Raw genomic sequence first — 21,200 nt, forward strand, 5'->3', positions numbered from 1 at the left:
CCTCCGGCTCCAACGTGGGTCAGACGATCAAACGTGATCAAAGCTCACTTTATTTTCTGCTCAGTTGAGGAGTCCAACTCATCTTATTTTAAGTGGTGTACAAAATCCCTCATAGTAGTTGGGAATGAGGCTTTTGGGCAGCTCCAAAGAAGAAGAGAAGTTGAGGGATTTTCAGCTACCATCCTCATGTAGTCTTTCTTATTCTCAAGCTAGCTCTCTTAGTAATTTTCGTTGCAATATTATATTTGTGTAATTAGTTTTTCAAGACTTTAGTATAGTTCCCTGTTGTGCAGATATTGAGCACTTTGAACTCCAATTTAATGTTTATCTCAATTGCAAGTTTTGACCTTATTTTATTTGTTCCTTAACGTTTGTTACTAGAAGTTCTTCAAAGTTAGGGAGAGTGGTCCATGAGGTCCCTTTGAGAACAATTAATACACATCATGGGAGGAATTGATATTGTCTTCACTATGTAATTGAAGATTCCCCGTTGGAAGGAAAACCCATTTTGCTCCTTGGAATGGAAACTTAGAAGTTGCTTTTTAAGGTATTTTAAATGTTGAGGGTTCTAACCCTTTTTGAACTTTCATTGAATTTTCGGCTACTATGTTTCCTAAAGTTTGAAGGAAAATGTGAGAAAAAAAATTATAAAAGAAGAGTATAAGGAAAGTAAAAAATTGGACTTAAAATAAATAAATTATATTTATATGGTACTTCAAACTTATTTCACTTATTTTAATTTTTTTTATATCAAGTTCAAATAATTTAAAAATGTATAAATTTTTAATTAATTTTAATGATATTTAATTTTTTTAAAAATATTTTTTATGACAAAATCAAACATAAAAAACTTAGTTTTCTTAATATTTTTTTTTCTTTAATACTTTTTTGGAACCAAATATAACCTTAATACCGACATTGGCATCACAAGGACAATAAGGCTTTTAAAATGGCAAAAAGGTTAAGGTTGCAAGGTAAAGCTACTTGGACAAAATTACTTAAAATACTCTACCTAGATTTTTCCCTATAAATGCTATGAGTTGTGCATTGGCCATGAAAGAAGGAACCTCATTAGACCCTTAATGCTTGGTATTTGAATTTATTCGGTTTTTACATAGCTATAAATCATTGTTTTCACTTTTTCTAACCAAAGATTTCCCAGGATTCTCTGAATATCTCCTTATGAAACAACTCTCTTTCAACCATAATTTAAAGAGAAAATCAGCACCACTTTTGGAACTAATTCACCTCATACCTCTCAATGTCCCCTGCCTGCCACTTTGCAACATTATACCTGAGAAAACCATACCTATCCTACCGGATTCTTTGCTTGCAAAGACTCCCTGTACTTGGGGAATCGACACAGTCAACATTCAGGGCTTAAGAATTCTTCTCATTTTAGGCTTTTAGAGTAACAAACCCACAGTATGCAAGTAAATGGAAAAATAATTGGTGATTAAAATATACAAAGAACAAATAAATGAACTGGAATAAAAAAATAAAAAAAATTCAAATTTAATCATAAAGCGCACTCCGTATGTTAGGCTCAATATTAGAATCTAGAAAAGATCATAAGGAAAAATGAACTCAACAAAAGATTACATACAAGCAAGTCAAAAATGACCCTTAAAATAACAGGCATTAAAGTACCACTCTAAGATGTATGAATCCACAATAATTTTGGGAACAAAAACTGAAACTAAAATTGCAAGTATAAAGACTGAAAGTCGTCTATTATTGTTTAGAAAACAAATACACCTGAGGAAGATTTAGAAGCCACAACTGCTGCCGTCTAGTGTTTGGGTTTGAACTAAAACTTCAACAATCATCCATGATAGAGATGATGGAGAATTTTGAATCCACCCTTCCTTTGTCAATTAACCATCCTCTTAATCCATACATTAGTTTTTTACTTTGCATGTTTTAGTAATGCATTTTAAGGTTTTGAAGTGAGGTTGTCTGTTGGATCCAAGTGTAAGAAATTGACACTTCCATCTTCACTCTCCATTATGAGAAATTGCTCTTATATAGGCAACACCTATTTCAGCAAGGAAAGATCAATGATATCTTTTAGGCCTTCAGAAATAAAAAGGACAGAACAATTTTTAGGAATATAAAATAAATTGATAAAACCATACTCTTCCACTATCTTCAACATAAAAATCAGCATCTTTCCCTTCTCTCAAATTGCTAAGCTTGGGAAGCTTGAAAGGAGTATTGTCCAAAATGCTATACCAATTCAATAGAAAATGAAAATCAACGGATCAATGTTGCAAAAAAGTATACTTTTTTTTTTAAGAAACTAGTTGAGAAGTGATACACAATAAAGAAGATCAAAGTTAGAAAAAGAGTAAAAATTATAAACTTGAACAATGAAGTTTATAGTAGATAGTAACAAAAAATAACAGAGCATAAATCACTAATGCAATTGAGCTAACCTTTTCAATGGGCATCACCCATCCATATCTTGTCAACATCTGCCTCTGGAGTACTGAACAACGCTCAACCAAGACTAAGCATTATGTCTTTAGTATTGGCATTGATACTGAATTAATTTTCAAAAATAAAAATAAAAATAATAATTGATTAATCCAAGTACTTTTATAATCGATATTTAATTATTTCAAATAGGATATTATGGAGCATTAACAATTGATTTCTTTTACCAAAAAGCCCAGAAAACTATCTTCACTCCCAAGCGTATCCACTAATGTATGCATGTCTAACCTACATGGCATGGCTAATCTTTATTAGAACAAGAAAACAATCTTAACATGATGACTATAAAAACAACAAAGCATAAAGCCAACAAAAATGGTAAATATGGTTGGCATTGCAAACCTGAAATATTTGACAGAAGGCAAATCTGAATTAAAGAGAGCACGAGTCTTTACGCATCAGTCTTCCCTTACCTATCAATATAAAAAGAGCATGAAGTAAACAAAAAGGTCAACTTTAGAAAATTATGATAACTAATTTAGAATACATTAGTGAGATAGGATGTCAAACCATTTTAAAATGAATACTTTTTTCGACTTGTAGATTAAATGCACAACTCAACCAACTTCCTGAAAATAGGAAGATAATTAAGAAATTAATATTTAAAATGCACTCAAAAAATGATGAATTTAGGCTTCAGTAATAGTTCTTAAGAATTGAAACCTATAAACAAACACCATTTATACTTGAGTTTTCTTTGGAGAGAGGTACCTATTGTAAAAAGAGAAAGAAATCATTACCATCTCATGTTCTAGAAGAGAACATGAACAAAGAAGAATATATTTATATATCTTGATTTATAAACATATAAAATCCTCAGATACAAGACACTTGAAGAAAAACACACTTGTGAATACTGACTCGAAATATGTGCCATGCCCTTAAAGCTATATTGTTCTACTACTTATAAGAATCAAAAGATGAAAAGTAAAATAGTGTAACAATCGATTGTCAAATAATAAAACATAAAGAGACAAAATGAGGAAGAGATTGGAATTGTAAACTTGAATAATAAAGAGAGTTCGTAATGAGAACCTAAATTGAGACTAGAAATCCTTATGCGCTAACCATGTACTAAATATCAATCTGAGACATTGAGAATTTTTTGCCCAATCCAAAACCTGTTTCATTTTGGCATCAATTTTTACAGTTATTTTAAGATAGGGTGACAGATGATTGCAAGCAGTGGTTTCAAACATACAAGCAATGTTCTCAAAATATTTATAACATCATCATTACCATTATCCAACAAAAGTATTTCTTCTTACAACATAAAAATCTAACTTCTTAGGATAGTACATGCTCAATTCCCTATCACAGATGTAAATTTCCAAATTCATAAACATATACAATCCTGACATTGAGATTTTCACAAATAAATTATGGTATGTTTGCACTTCCCTAAAACTTAGAGAAGATTCTCTTGCATTATATAGATGTAGATCCTTAAGATAAAAGTTCACATATGAGAGCTTAACCCTTTGGTCTGCATGTGAGAATTAATAAATCATAACCAAAACCATAGTCCAATAGTTTTTATCAAATTAGTTGGGAAAAGATAATGACAACATATCAAAAGCAAAATGAAAGGCCAAAAGCATTAACCTAAATAACAAAGACATATTTTGGATGAGACACAAATTGAAGAGAGGTTAGCTTGAGGAGTTGATGGAAATCCACATGCAACAATATCCATGCATAGTTTTTCAACATAAATCTCTGGGACATTGACTAAAATCTGATTGATCTTCACCACTATTCCTTTTAGATTGGCCTAAAATAATTAATAAGCTAAGCACGTCACAGTCATGGAAAATTAAAGATAAGATAAATTGTCTATATAAATCTTTGATGCTATGTCCTGAATATGTCTTATAATCTCTAATGTTGATAAGAATCATATTATTAAACTCTTACATAATTTACTAGAGTACAAAATCTTATAATGTGCTAAAATCCTATATAGTAGCTGATGATTTTTTTATTTACAATTTCTATAGTATCTATTTTAAGTGTTAAAATTATATAATATTATAATAGTTTGTATGTTTTATTAGGAGTAGCTATGTGCATTCTTCCCTCCCCATAAATCATGAACTTGCAAATACCTCTCTCTAAATTTTGTGACATTAATACTTCTATAACTACTTTCATTTAATTTTTTTTTTTGTGTGTTATTGATAATTTGCATGATTTTTTAAATCAAGATCAAAATCTTGTAAATTTTTTTTATGCTTTTGTTGATATCAATATTTTGTTCTTTGCTTACATCTCTAATATAGAAAACAATTGAGGCAACTAATGGTCTCTCTCAGCCATATGAGTTTGTGATATTACTCAAGCTAGTATAAGAATGATGCCCAAACTCAGGAAGGACAACATGTAATGGGTTTCTCAAGAACCCTAAAGCCTATTTGGTAGTAAAGATAAGAATAGATTTTCCCAAGATATTTGCACCATTATCCCTCTGGCAGTAGGGACACTAATTAAATTTGAAATTATGTAATGTAAGCTAGCATTTCCACAAATTCTTGGAATTCAAAACATAAAGTAACATGATCATTTTTTATCCATAACATTAGAAATTGGTTTGAAGATGCACAATTTTCAAACTTATTGTATAAGCTAATAAGATGTATAAGGTGTAAATATAAATAACAAAGCTATCTTTTGCTTCATATGTTGTGGCATGCCATAATTATGAAAGTAGAATATAACAAGTGCACATTGATTGTCAAATAATTAAAATGAGGCTACAGAGAATGAGAAGAAAAGTAGGGATCTTAGACCTGAAATGGCTTTATGTATTAGTAGAATTTTCACAAAAATATAAATTTTTGAGATATAAGCGATCTTGGGTCAGTCTTGACCAATTCCTTTTGGCATCTTTCTGATAGACATAGATAATTGTAGATTTGAGTTTCTGAAGGGTCATAAGGTATGCATCTCATCCTGCAGTGATATCAATTCAGAGAAAGAATGAACTTGAACCTCTATGAGTTAAGTGATAGTAGTATTGCCAAAGCAGAACAGTTGTCAATTGTGAGAATGTGGAGGGTTATAACAGGTTGAAGTACCTTCTTTGGGAGAGATATTACCATTATTGTTTGTGTACTCCAAAGCATTCCAATCCCAGAGGTCAAGAAACTCAACTGAAGGGAGGTAACTAGATTGTCATATGAATTGGTAAGATGTGAAACTCAAATTGTTGGTGTTCTACTGCATGCAGAAAACATCAGAACTCTAAACAAAGTAGAACAATTTAAACAAAATGAATGGGAAGTAATGAATTAAATATTAAGAATTCTTAACACACTTACATATGCACACAATATGTGCTAATGTATATGAGAATTAGGAAAAAAAAAAATTATAGAAAAAGTATAACACTTTCAGAACATTGTAAAATAATAATAAGAAAAATTGAAGCCATCAAAAAATAGGAAAAAGACTGCATTGTAAACCTGAAACATATTGTTGATGGCATGCTCAAATTAGAGAGACTACGAGTAGTTTATGAATCAACCAATCTTTGCTAGTCGATATCTCAAGTAGGCCCTTTAGTGTGGTTCTAGATTCTCTTAAATAAAAAATTTGAACTGCAATGAGCCTCATTGCTCCAACCACTCCCCTAACCACAGGATTTACACATGGACAGGCTAACCCTTCCATGTTTATATGTCACTCACAACACAATTGCAAGAATTTTAGAAATCTTAGGCCAGTCTTAACCTTTTCCCTTTGGCATGTTTCTAGTAAGTATCAACAACAATGGTAGATTATGAGTTTTTTTGAAGTGCTCATAGGCAGATCCCTTCTCACCACCATTTCAAGCAGAGCAGTCAGCAATCTAAAGGCTCTAAGGGTTGTGAGACAAAGAAATTAGGCTACCTCCCCTCTGCATTTTCAATAACTTGGGAGAAATGATGTGTGCTAGACAGGAGGAGAGATATTAGTCTATGACAATTCCCACTTTCTAGTTACCTTAGAAAGGTGAGATGGCAGACACTAGGAGAGATATTAGTCTATGAAAATCCTCATTTTCCAATTCATTTAGAGATTTGAGACAGCTACTTCAATATCTAGTTTTTCTTTGACTTGGCAACAATTACATCTCAAATAATAGTTAACCCAATAAATTTTCCAACTTGTAGAATGGCAAATGAAGTAACAAGATCATATATTGACTTATAGTCATCCAAGTACAAAGTGATGGGGTCCAGCCCCATTAATGCACACATGTGGAGAAATATTATTTTGACAAAGGCTGCCCACCCTTGTTGGAAACATAAATTGAAGTTTTTTCTTCAGTTCACACACCAAATAAGCATCCAGAATACGCCTATAAATAGGGGCATTTAAGGAGCATCAAGTGCAGAGCATTAGCTCATCTCTGAGCAACACAACCACAAAGAGTTGTAAGAAACAGCCAGGAAGAGTTGTGGGCATCACACCAAGGAGAGTGTGAAGAGAAAAAAATTTTGAGTGCTCCACAGAGATAGTATTGAGTGATAAAATTGTGAGGATTGTGATCATATCCTGGGGTGTGAGAAACTCAAGTAGTGGCAACACTTGAGTAATATTGTTATACCAATTTTGTCACATAGTGGATTTATTTTCCCATGGAGGTTTCCCTCACATTGAGAGTTTTACCACATTAAATTTGGTGTCTTTACTTGTTATTTAATTTTCTATGTGTGGATTGGCTTTGCCACCCAACTGCATATTTATTTTTGCTGTGGATTGGCTTTGCCACCCAACTGCATATTTATAATTGCTGTGGATTGGCATAGCCACCCAAATATTGCATAAATATTACTTGCTGTAATATTTAACAGGTCTTGCTGAGCTGGAGGAAAATAGTAAATTACTATCCATTTATCACTATCACGGGACACAACTTACCTATCGGCAATTCTGCTTGCACCCCAACACAAAGCACTAGCAATTCATATATTTGAAGATAAGAATTTCTAAATTTACTAATCTAATGAGTTAATGAAAGAGGTGAAGAGTGACAGAAGTTACACAATTACTTTATCCAACATCTATTAATCAACAAAATTAGACTCTTAACAGATGTTGCTCATTTGCAATACCTGGTTAATGATTTCTAGCCCAAATTATTCAGATATATTTAACATAAAAGGACAGTCCTATACCTAAAAAAAGTACAAATATGATGGAATAATAAGTCTTTTGCCTATCTGTGTTTGGTTAGAATGACATTCTAAAAATAATTAAAAGCATAGTGATAGACTTCTGTTTTGTCTATGCTAATACACACACATAGGGAAAAGACAAGAGAACTAGTCTACAAAATTTACATTTAATGTTTGCGACTTGTTCAATTTGGTTACTATCCTAGTAAATATGAGAAATAACAAATGAGCACAACACTCTTAACAGATTGATAATTAAATTACAAAAATAATATAGCCATCCATAGTAGGGAGATTACCTAAAATATATGGTACAAAGCATCTTGGATTGAAGAAGATAGCAGGAATTCTTTCTACATTAGACATCTATAAATATGAATTTCAGTGCAATGAGAAATATTTAAGCCAATTCAAAACTTGTTACCTTCTTGCAGTGCTTTGAAGCTCGAACAGGCTACTGTAGGGAGTGATTTCACGTTGGGCCAAGGACTTTTTCACAAGATTCTTAAGTAAGGTGCAATCTGTGACAAAATCCTAAATAAATCAACCTCAGCATTTTCCTAAACTCTCAGAATGCAAAAATTAAAGTAACATAATTACTTGGTACATGGTATAAGTATTTGATCACATAAAATGCAAACATAAATAACAAAATTGTTATTTTCTATACGTGATAATGAATACAAAGAATTATCGAGGCAGAACTGTAAATACAACATACTGATTGGAAAATAGTAAAAAGGAAGCTATAAAAAACGAAAAGACATCTTGAGAATTCAGACCTGAGGTGGCTTTCTGTATTAGTCTCTGTAGGGTGCTAAGGGAATGCATCTCTTCTCGCAGTGATGTAATTGAGGGAAACAATAAATTCAGAGCTCCATAGGTGCTGTAAGCCTGCCTATCTAGTCTGGTAATGTTATCATTGAGAGCAGTTAAAAGAGAGTCTGATGCAAGTAAGAGGAGTTTTTAACTTTGCACCAACCCTCAATAGCTTTTTTTCCAAGGCATGGGCAATATTCAACCCATCCTCACCATCATCCTTATTTGCAGTGGCATATAAGAAACCTTTGGGCCAATGAATAACCACGAGTTTCTTAAACAAGGTGAAATCTGCAAGAAAATAGTAATCAGATCAACCCTAGCATTTTCCCAAACTCTTAGAATGCAAAACTTAAAAAGTAATATGATTAGCTTGGTCCTCAAAGACAATTTAATGACTTGTCTAAATTGTACATTGATTTAAAGATGCAAACCTTTCAAACTTAGTGACTTTTGCAAAATTATAATTTTATCAAATAGTTTGGCAGTAAATAATAAAAATTGAAGCTATTAAAAACAGGAAGAAACATTGAATTGTAAAACTGAAATATATTGTAGATGACATGCTTGAATTAAAGAATAGTAATCCTTCATGAATCAATCATCCATTACCGGTCAGTATCAATTCTGGAAACATTGAAGAACTGAGGAGCACAGTGATTCAAATTCAGGGCAAACAGCATTTTGTAGCTCATTAAGAGATCTTTGGATGTTTATCCAATCTGATGAAGTTACTAAACAAGAACAGCATTTTAAGAATTTCCAGAATGATAACATTTTGAGGCCCTAATGATGGAGACACCAACTCAAGCTTTTGAGTCCTTGCAATTTGCATGTGAACCTCATCCTCATTATCTGACAAAAGAAGCTGTCTGCAACATTTATTCAAGGTCTCAAAGTTAATAGTGAATGCACTAGAGGAGATGTCCAAGCACTACCATTATCACTTTTTACAGAAAACCGAAAACAATTATATCTGCAATAAAATCATTAACCTATTCCAAACATAAAATAGCAAGATCATTTCAGCAAAGAATTATAACAATTAATTTTAACCATTAAAATACACATCATTAGTAATTGATATCTTTAAAGATATGATTTTCAAGCCAAACAAGTTCAACTAAATTATAATACATGACGACTAAATCATAATATCAATGGACTGCAGTTTCTCTCTATTCTAACTCTATCAATGTCTAACATAATAATCAAGTGTATTTATCTATGTTGCGCTTTGGTTTGAGTTGATATTGTAGAAAATAGTATAAAGCATAGCAATGGACTACTGTTTTGTCCATCCTAATACATACACAGTGAGTAGAGATAAGACAAGTAGTGTAGACATTTTTTTCCTTTACATGATCCATTAATAAACAAACTCATCAATGAGTATAACACCCTTAACATATCAATAGTAAAATTTATGATGCTGCAGCCATCCCTACTGGGAGAAGGATTACCTGAAATATATATGTCCACTAGCAGACAGGAATTGAAAACAGAGCAAAAGTCCTTTCTGCACTAGTCATCTAGTAGATATGAATTTATGGGCCATGTGAAATCTTTAGGGCAACCCAAGACCTGTCCCCTTTTAGCATCCCTTTAGGCATTAAGCCAATCATAAGCTTCTTAAGGAATCTGAAATCTGTGACAATGGTTTGAAAATGGAAAAAAATTTCAAACTTACTGATCTGAGCAATTTAACAGAGCAAATATAAAGAAGTGCTAAAGCAAAATGAAAACAGAGCATTTTGCATGTATGATAATAAAATTGAGAAGAAAGCTAGGGAATTTCTGACCTAAAACGACATTCTGTATAAGTTCACTCTTCAATAATGCAGGTACATGTTAATTCATGGGATATAAGCAATCTTGGGCCAGTTCCCTTCAACGTATTTCTGCAAGGTGCTCACAATTGTGTATATAGTGACTAAGTGAGGTGAGGCTGCCAATCCAGCGTGGTAATGTTGTCAAACCACAACAGTTGTAAATTGAGAGACGTTGAAGAGTTGAAACATGTCAATGCAGCTCCTCTGGAAGAAATATCAAATCATATATCTTCCATATGGACAAAGACTCCAATGAAGAATCAGTAACAAGCATTAACTGCCGCAATACCTCTTCTCTCACTTTAGACAGTAGTAGTTTCTTAAGACAAGTTAACAAAGACACTTGCAAGAATGTCTAAACTAGAAAGAAGAGGAGATGAATGCAGTTCCAAGGATGCCAACTCATCACAACTCCCTATCTCTAATTTCGAAAGAAGAGGAGATCGAGGCAGTAGTAAGGATGTGAGCACAGGGCATTGCGAGATCTTTAAACTAGAAAGAAGAGGAGATGAATGCAGTTCCAAGGACGCCAACTCCTTACAATACTCGATATCTAATTGTAAAAGATAAGGAAATGAAGGAGGTGGTTGTGTTGGTAAGTCCCTTCACAATTCCTTCAACTTTGGCATTCGAGTAAGATTGAGTTTTTGAAGAAATGGGACGAATGGCCCTTCTGATGAACATTCCATGTATTCCACCTTTTCCTGATCATCAAGCTGTAGAGACTTGAGGCGAGGAATTCAAACGAAGCATGGCAGAGTCGAGCATATTAAACATCTTTCAAAATTAATTGTGATGAGTTTAGGAAGTTGAACTGAAATGTATTATAGATGGCATGCTTGAATTAAAGAATAAAAATCCTTTATGATCATTCGTTGATGGTCAATATCAATTTCAGGAACATTGAAGTGCTGAGGGGCGTATCCCTCATTTAGCAGGGATTTCAATTCAGGGCCAATAGGATTTTGAAGCTCATCAAGAGATGTCAAGCTATCCATCCAGTCTCATAAAGTTGCTAAGCATGAGCAGTTGACGATTTTAAGAATTTCAAGAATAGTAACATTTACAGGCCTCAATACTGGAGACACCAACTCATGCTTCGGAGTTCTTGCAATTTTCAGGCCAACCTCATCCTTATCTGACAAAAGAAGCTCACTGCAACATTTATTTAAGGTATCAAAGGTGATGAAATATTGAATCCCCTCATAGAGACGTCCAAGCCCCACCATTATCCCTTGTACATTCAGTAACAACAATTACATCTGCAATAAAATAGTTCATCTAAGAAGTTTCCAAACATGAAGAATGCAAACACAAAATAGCAAGTTCGCTTTAGCAAGAAATTATGAAAAGACATAACATTAAAATTGACATCTTTAAAGATAAGATTTTCAAACTCTACTAATTACAAGCATTCTTTCAAGCAAGAAAGTTTGACTAAATTATGATAAATGACAACTAAATCATAATATCAATGGACTACTGTTTTTGTTTATGCTAATGCTATCAATGGCTGACATAATAATCAAGTGTTTTTGTCCATGTTGTGTTTTAGTTAGAGCAATATTTTAGAAATTAGTACAAATCATAGCAATAGACCACTATTTTGTTTATGCTAGTACATGCATAGAAAGCAAAGATAAGACAAGTAGTATAAAAAAGTTTTGCTTGACATGATCCATCAATAAACAAAATTATAGATGACTGACATTCTTAATAGATCAATAGCACAAAGTAAAAACAATGATGGTGCAGCTAACAAAGGTTAGAGGAGGATTTACTGAAATTTATGTCTGATAGCACACCTGAATTGAAAAGAGAGGAAAGGTCCTTGCTGCTCGGTCATGTAGTAGAAATGAATTTCTGGTAGTGACTAATCTCAAGGCATGTAAATGATTTGAGGCTGTCTAACTACAATAGTCCCAAATGATAAGTCTCTGTGGGGTATTGAGGGAATGCATCTCTTCTAGTAGCAATGTCAATTAAGGGCAAGGATGAATCCAGAGCTCCATAAGTATTGTAAGGCTTCCTATCTAGTCTAGTGATGTTGTCAATTGATAGCAGAGGAGAGTTTATGTTGTAAGTGAATGGAGCCCTTTCCTTTCACCAGCCCTCAAAAGCTTGTTCCCAAGGCATGGGCAATATTCAGCCCATAACCATCATCCTTTTTTACATTGGGATATGAGACACCTTTGTGTCTATGAACAATCAGAAGTTCTTAAGCAAGGTAAAATCTGCAAGAAAATATTGATTAAATCAACCCTAACATTTTGCCAAACTCTTAGAATGTGAAAAAGTATAATGATTAGGTTGGTCCTAAATTACCAATTAATGACTTGTCTGATTGTACATGATTTGAAGATGCAAAATTTTCAAAAACTAAGTGATCTAAGTATTTAATCAAACATATAGACAGTAATATAATAAAAATTGAAGCTGTTAAACACAGGACAGAACATTGGATTGCAAACCTGAAATATATTGTAGATGACACGCTTCAATTAAAGAACAGAAATCCTATATGAATCAGGTACCATTGCTAGTCAATATCAATTTTGGGAAAATTGAAGTGTTGAGTGACACATCCCTCCTGGCAGTGATTTCAATTCAAGGCCAACAACATTTTCAAGCTCATTAAGAGATACCAGGCCATCTTCTAGTCTGATTAAGTTGCAAAACAAGAGAAATTGATGATTGTAAGGATTTCCAGAATGTTAACATTTCAAAGCCCTAATAGTGGAGGCACCAGCTCATTATTCTGCAAAATGCTCTCTGCAATATTTATTCAGGCTCTCAAAGGTGATTAAATATTGCATCCACTGATAGAGCTGTCCAAGCCCCACCATTATCCATTTTTTACATTGAATTTGCAGCAATTACATCTGCAATAAAATAGTTAATCTGAGAAATTTCCAAACACAAAATAGTAAGATCATTTTTAGGAATTGATATCTTTAAAGATACAATTTTCAAACTTGACTAATTACAAGCATGCTTTAAGGCCACAAAAGTTCAACTAAATAATAATACATGACAACTAAACCATAATATCAATGGAACATTTTATTTCTCTATGCTAAATTGCTAACTCTATCAATGGTTGACATAATAATCAAGTGTTCTTGTCTATGCTGTGCTTCAGTTTGAGTGATATTTTGTAAAATAGTATAAAGCATAGGAATATACTACTGATTTGTCTATGCTAATACATACACAGAGAGCATAGAGAAGACAAGGAGTGTGGAAAATCAATGCTGATGCAACCATTGATAATGGGAGAAGAATTGAAAAGAGAGAAAAATTCCTCTCTTCATGAGTCATCTAAGAGATAATTTGTGGGCCATGTGAAATTTTAGGCCAATTCAAGACTGGTCTCCTGTGGGCATTAGGTCAATCATAAGCTTCTTTAGGAAGGTAAAATCTGAGACAAATAATATTTAAATCAGACCTCAGTATTTCGTAAAACTCTTAAGAGTAGAACTCAAAGTAAAATGATTAGTTTAGTACACAGTACGACCAATTGGTTAGATAGAAAATTTTTCGAACTTTCCGATTTGAGCATTTTGACAAACATATAAGAAGCAAAAATAAAGAAGTGCCAAAGCAAAATGAAAACAGAGCATTTTGCATGTAAGGTAATAAATTGAGAGTGAAGTTGAGGGATTTCGGACCTAAAATAACATTCTGGATGAATTCACTCTTCACCATCTTTGATATAAATCTGTGGGATATGAGCAATCTGGGGCCAGTCTTCACCTGTTTCCCTTCGACATCTTTCTGCTATCTGCTTACAATCACGTATATCAAGCTCTGTAAGTGAGGTGAGGCTGCTTATCCAGTGTGGTAATGTTGCCGAACCATAACATTTTTTAATTGAGAGACGTTGAAGAGTTGAAGCATGTGCAAGCAGCTCACGTCTGAGGGATTCCATATCATGTATGCCCTCCATATACAGAGACTCCAGTGAAGAATCAGTGACAAGCATTAACTGCCGGAATACCCTCTCTCTCACGTTACACAAGTGTAGTGTCTTAAGACAAGGTAATGAAGACAATTGCATGGTTGTGAGCTCAGGGCAATGAGAGATGGTTAAACTAGAAAGAAGAGGAGACGAACACAATTTCAAGGATGCCAAGCGACCACAATCCTCAATACATAATTGTGAAAGTGATGGCAGTTCCAAGTATGCCAAATCACCACAATGCAAGATGGATAATTCTGAAAGAGGAGATGGAGGCAGTAGCAAGGATGTTAGCTTACGGCATTCATAGATCCATAAGTGAGAAAGAAGAGAAGAATGCAGTTCCAAGGATGCCAACTTATCACAGGAGCTGATATTAAATTGTGAAAGAAGAGGAGATGGAGGCACTAGTAAGGACGTGAGCTCACCACAACAGCTGATATCTAAACTAGAAAGAAGAGGATATGAATGCAAATTCAAGGATGCCAAGTCAGGACAATTGAAGATATGTAAACTAGAAAGAGGAGAATCAAGAGATAGGGGCAGTAGTAAGGATGTCAGCTTAGGGCAACCGGAGATCTCTAACTTAGAAAGAAGAGGAAATGAATGCAGTTCTAAGGATGCCAACACTATACAGCATTCGATCTGTAAATGTGAAAGACGAAGACATGAAGGAGGTGGGTGTGTTGTGTCCCTCCTCCACAATTCCTTCAACTTTTGCATTTGAATGAGAAGGAGTTTTTCAAGACATGGGAAGAATGGCCCTTCTGATGAACACCCCAAGTACTCCACCTCCGACAGATCAACAAGCTCTAGGGAGTTGAGTCGACTCAACACACCATTCCTCATCCAACTCGGAAACCCCATACCTCCATAACGTCCTATTCTGAGCTCCTCCAGGCTTGGAGGTGGGTGTAGGCCTTCCATCAGTTTCTCAGCATCCCTGCCAGACTGAGCTGATCGGTTCTCCCATCCCAAGCCCAAGATCCGAATGTATTTTTTTCCCTCAAATTTGCTTTGTCGGATTCGTCCACGACATCCCTCACATTTTCGAGTTTTTGAATCCTTAGCTTACCTTTGAGGTTGTTAAGCCCTTTCAATTCACTCAATCTACCAACCCCTCTCTCATTTCCAACGACAAATAGTGGTAGGCTTTGAAGCAAAGTCAACTTTCCTATTCCACATGGCATACTCAAATAGCCGTCGTACTCCCAGTGCCTAAGATTGATCAATTGTCTCATATCTTTGGGCATTTCTTTTAACACATAACATCCAATAAGCTTTAATGTTTGTAAATTTTTTAACCTTGTAATACTATTTGGGAGTACCTCAAACTTATTGTGGGAGAGATCGAGATATCTTAGATGACTCAATTTACCTAGAGATTTCGGTACCTCCTTTACTTTGAATCCATTTAAGCTCAACACACGTAAGCACTTAAAACTCGAAAAATATATATTTGGAATTGAATCATCTTTGTACCCATATTTTAGAATGCTTAAAAAGGTCCTTATGTGTTTTACCCTTAAAGCCTTCAACTTGAGATTCATCGAATTAAACAACGATACATGACGAACTTCTTTCGGGATCTCCTTCACATCATCTTCAAAAATAAGGACTTCAGATCCTGTAACTGATTGTGCAAGGTCATGCATGAGATCATGCATTTTACAACTCAATATATTATTAAAAGCATCCTTTCTAAACTTCTCCAACAATGATCTTGACAATAATTCCTCAAAATATTGATGTCCTACTTTCTCATCTAAAGGTTGAATATAACCCTGTGCCATCCATAATTGCACCAACATGTTTTTCTCAATTTTATAATCTTTTGGAAATAACGCACAATAAGTAAAACATTGCTTCAAATAGATTGGCAAATCATTGTAGCTTAATTTCAACACTGATAAAACATTATCATTTCCAGCTCCTAGTGATAGCAAATTTCTATTATTTTTTATGGACAGCCAATGACTTTCTTCTGTTTTCAGGCGCAATATTGCTCCCAGTGTTTTGATGACAAGCGGAACTCCCTTACACATATTTACAATTTCTTTTCCTATTTCCACCAATTTTGGATGCACTTTCTCTGGTTCTTCTGTGAATGCTATTTTTGAAAATAAATCCCAAGCCAGGCTGTCTTTCAATCCTTCCAAAAAAAAGGGAGAATTAATTCCCATTATTGATGCGACTTTACTAAGTCGGGTGGTCACCAAAATTTTACTCCCCCTTCCAACAACCATCCACAAACTTTTCAATTGATCCCATTTTTCAGGATTTTCATTCCAAACATCGTCCAGGACTAGCAAGCATCTCTTTTGACTAATTCTTTTATGAAGGAGATTTTTTAAACCATTCAACTCCAACCATTCTACATCTTGCTCACACACTTCTTTTAAGATTTTTTTAACCAACGACTTCACATCAAAATTATCAGAAACACAAACCCATATTCTAGGCTCAAAATATTGCACCACTTTCTCATCATTGTACACCAACTGGGCAAGGGTGGTCTTACCCAACCCCCCAATCCCAACAATGGCAACCATGGAAAGAATTTCTTGATTATCAGATGACACCAACGACTTTATTATCTCCTCTTTGTTTTCTTCTCTTCCCACAATTTCAGAGGTCAACACAAATGAGTGAGTCTCTCTCCAACTACTCTCCACCTCCCTCTGAACTATGTTCCCTTGAACAAGATTTAGCAGATTCATTTCTTTTACAATTTCATCAACCTCTTCTTTGATATTCTTGACCCTACTACTCATCTTAAAACGAAATACGAGTTGATTTGAAGATGAGAAGAAGTCACTGACCTGCCTTGCTACTCCCCCACGCTGCAGCTGATGGGTTGCAAAGTCATCCAACAAGTCATCAGCATCATACACAACATCTTTGAGCCTCCTCACCCATGCTTTTACTGCATCGCTCTCCTCCTGCCTCTTCTCAGCATCAACCAGTACACCTTTGATGGTGGTCAGTTTCATCGTAAGCTTCGTCAACTCCTTTGCCACCCCAAACGCAGATCCAATTTGTTGAATAGCCGAGGAGCCTAACTTGGTTAAAACGTCAGCTATAATATTGAATGGGATTTGTTCAGCCATTTTTTGAAGAACTCAAACTGCAGAACGCTAACAAAGTATGGTAAGAGAAGGAGAAGTTGAGAGAATTGTGAGAGATAATACCAGATAGGCTAGTGAGAGGATGATAGAAGAAGTCACATGGAGTGGGCCTAATAAGTCATACTTTTGACGGACATTTCACAATAGTAAGATAATTATTCTTAAATTATCATTGTAGAAGAAGTTATTACAAATATATGATAGTTTTTGCCATCTAGGAGAGAGGGTGAACGGATAATTTTTTTTTTTAACCAAAATCGTCTTTTGAAAAGACGATTTTATTTTTAAAAAAAAAATTCCAAAAGAGAGACGATTTCCCATTAAAAAAAATTAATACAAGAGACTATTTCCCTTTTGGATTTTTTTTTTTTTTTTTTTATAATTTGGGATTTTTTAAAAAAAAATATTAATTTTTTTTAATGGGAAATCATCTCTTGAAGAGACAATTTCCCCTTTGGAATTTTTTTTTTAATTTGGGATTTTTTTTAAAAAAATATTAATTTTTTTTTAATGGGAAATCGTCTTTTCAAGAAACGATTTCCCTTTTGGAAATTTTTTTTTTGTATAATTTGGGATTTTTTTTAAAAAAAATATTAATTTTTTTTAATGGGAAATCATCTTTTCAAGAGACGATTTCCCTTTTGGATTTTTTTTATTATATAATTTGGGATTTTTTAAAAAAAATATTAATTTTTTTTCATGGGAACTCGCCTCTTGAAGAGACGAGTTCTCTTGAGGATTTTTTTATTTTATTTATTTATATATATTTGGGATTTTTTTCATGGGAACTCATCTCTTCAAGAGACGAGTTCCCTTGAGGATTTTTTTTTTTTTTTTTTAAAATTTGGGATTTTTTTAAAAAAATATTAATTTTTTTTCATGGGAACTTGTCTCTTCAAGAGACGATTTCCCTTGAGGATTATTTTATTTTATTTTATAATTTGGGATTTTTTAAAAAAGAAAATATTATTTTTTTTTAATGGGAAATCGTCTCTTGAAGAGACGATTTCCCTTGAGGATTTTTTTTTATTTTATAATTTGGAATTTTTTTAATGGAAAATCGTCTCTTCAAGAGACGATTTCCCTTGGGGATTTTTTTTTTAATTTGGGATTTTTTAAAAAAAGACGATTTCCCTTTTGAATTTTTTTTTTAAATGGAAATAAAATCGTCTTTTGAAAATACGATTTTGGTTAAAGAAAAAAAATTTATCTGTTCACCCTCTCTCTAGGTGACAAAAACTACCTTATATTTGTAATAACTTCTTCTACTACAATAATTTAAGAATAATTTTTTTAAATTACCGTACTATTGTGAAAAGTCCGTAGAAAAAGGCTAAATTTTTGCCATGTACTATCATGATTTTGACAAAAGTATCATTTATTTGAAATAATATTTAGTAAATATCATAATTTTAAAACTATTCCCAAACTTTGAGAGTGTGTGGTTCTAAAGGAAACTAGTGCTCTCATGATTTTATTATAGAAAATATAAAAAAATAAAATATAATTAAAATTAATTAAAATTTTATATATTTTAAAATCATTTAATTTTTATATAATAAAAGAGAAATAAGTGAAATGAGTTTGATTAAGTATTTAAAAATAATTTATTAAATTTAAATTTATTTTTTATTTTCTTTCATTATTTATTTTCTTTTACTTTATTTATTTATTTTTCTTATATTTTTCCTCAAAACTTCAGTGAACCAAATATAGTCATAATATTTTTTAAGGTATTAATTTAAATTATTCATTTTAAAAGACAATTACAAAATTAAAATTTAACTTTTGATTGGATTTCTCTCACCTAGATAGATTTCAAAATATTTTTTCAATTTTTATATTAATTTTTTAAATTATTGTATTTTTTAAAATCCCATATATGAACGTTCACTCACTCCAAAAAGAAATAAATGTAAAACTTGGTATGAAAGACTATAATCTTTGATAATAAATGAGGTTAATTCCCAAGAGAAGGGTTTCTTTGGATTTTGAGTCGGGTTGGGAAAAAGGTAATTCAAAATTTTCATGGCCAAACCAAATCAATTTGATTTTTTTTTTTTTTTAATAAAATCTTAAATTATATAAAATGAAGTTAAAAGATTAAAAATTTCAGTTGAATTTATTGATTGAAAAGTTAAATAAAAAGATATTAAATTTTAGTCAAAGCTTAGTATCAATTCTAATACTAAAAATAATTATAAAAATAACAAACAGATTTTTAAAGCATAAACCAAATATAGCAAATTTAGTGTTATTAATTTTTCAAATATTGTTTGTGTACCATAAGATTAAATATATCAAATTTAATTTTATAAATTGATTAATTTTCTATATTTTATTTGATGTATGTTAACGCTTACGTTAAAAATCAATATATATTTTTTGATCCACACACCTTAATCCTATCAAAATACATAATAAATAAAATGATACTAGTCTAAGAAAATAAAATTATGATACACCATGTCATTATTCTTGTTTTACGTCAAATAAAATTTTTCAAATTATATTTGTTATAATTTTGCTATGCTAATTGATTTAACACTAAAAGTATAGTATCATAATAATTTATTTAGTTTTTTATTTGTTTCTCTCTTTTTGAAGCATCAATCTTAAAATTTCTTGGTTTATTTGTGACTTGGTTCAATATGATAAATAAATATATGGTTAGTGACACATGTTTGTACTCTTCTAAATTAAATTCAATGTTATGTTGTTAGTTGAAAAGTAATGTAAGTTTAAAGTGATGTGAATGAATAATATATTTCCATTTTATTTAGTTATGTATGGATTCAATCTTTTCTTTATTTTACAAAGAAAATGAGAATTTAATTATTGAAGAATTAAATCACTGATTTTATTAAAGCCTTTAATTAAATCATAGTAATCAAATGATAAATTCATATAAGCTGCAATATTATATTATATTGTATTGTTTTTTTTGTGTTTAAACTTATTTTTGGAGTCTTTGTTTTTAATTTGGATAGAAAGTTTAACCTCTAGTTTAAATTTTAAAATCCTAGGAGGAGATTTAAAAAGAAGTAGACATGCATATTTATATTTTGTTAGAAATGACACAAAATTTTGTTGGATTAAAAAATCATATAAAAGTATATTAACATTAAGTCAAAATCTTTAAAAATCTTTTTAAAATTAAATATAAGATCACATATCATAAAAAAATCATGAAATTAATGTTTTTTTCCCTATGAGCATATTTGAAAATATATACAAAATGAAAACTCATTTTTTCATATTTTAATTCATATCATGAAATTCTAAAATATTTATTATATTATGAACTTTTATTCCAATGGATAATATCTTTGATACGAGAGCATATAAAATTTTGATTATTTATTGAAAAATTATTTATTTATTTATTTATTTGAAAAGTGTATGCCAAACACATTTTTTCCAATTGATTATATCAAAATGTTCAAATGATACATTTCTTTGGATGCTATCTCTCATCATATTTACACATTTTGATTATGATAAAGACCAGCATTACCCATGAATTTGTATCAAAAAGGGTTTGAATACGCTATGTTTCTAGTGAAGAGGTGGAAATAAGCCACCAAATAGTCAACTCCAGTAGATGATCAGGCGATTGACTTCTGCTTCTTAGAGGACTAGGAAATGGAGTTGCTCGTGAGGAAAACAACATGGGTATTAGTTGAAGATCTATCATCAAAGTTACCTGCCCAATCAACATTGAAAAAGGCATGCAGACGAAGTGGAGAATTCTTAAGAGACCATGATGAAAGTGTACCAACCAAATAACGAAGTGGAT

General features: G+C 32.3%; 1 pseudogene; it reads right to left on the reverse strand.

Annotated features, from left to right (window-relative positions):
- Window positions 1–1,500: 1,500 nt before the first annotated feature.
- LOC117908578 lies at window positions 1,501–17,476 on the reverse strand (annotated as a pseudogene).
- Between the last annotated feature and the right edge of the window lie 3,724 nt (window positions 17,477–21,200).

Source organism: Vitis riparia, chromosome 19, assembly GCF_004353265.1.
Source record: "Vitis riparia cultivar Riparia Gloire de Montpellier isolate 1030 chromosome 19, EGFV_Vit.rip_1.0, whole genome shotgun sequence".
Lineage (NCBI taxonomy): Eukaryota > Viridiplantae > Streptophyta > Magnoliopsida > Vitales > Vitaceae > Vitis > Vitis riparia.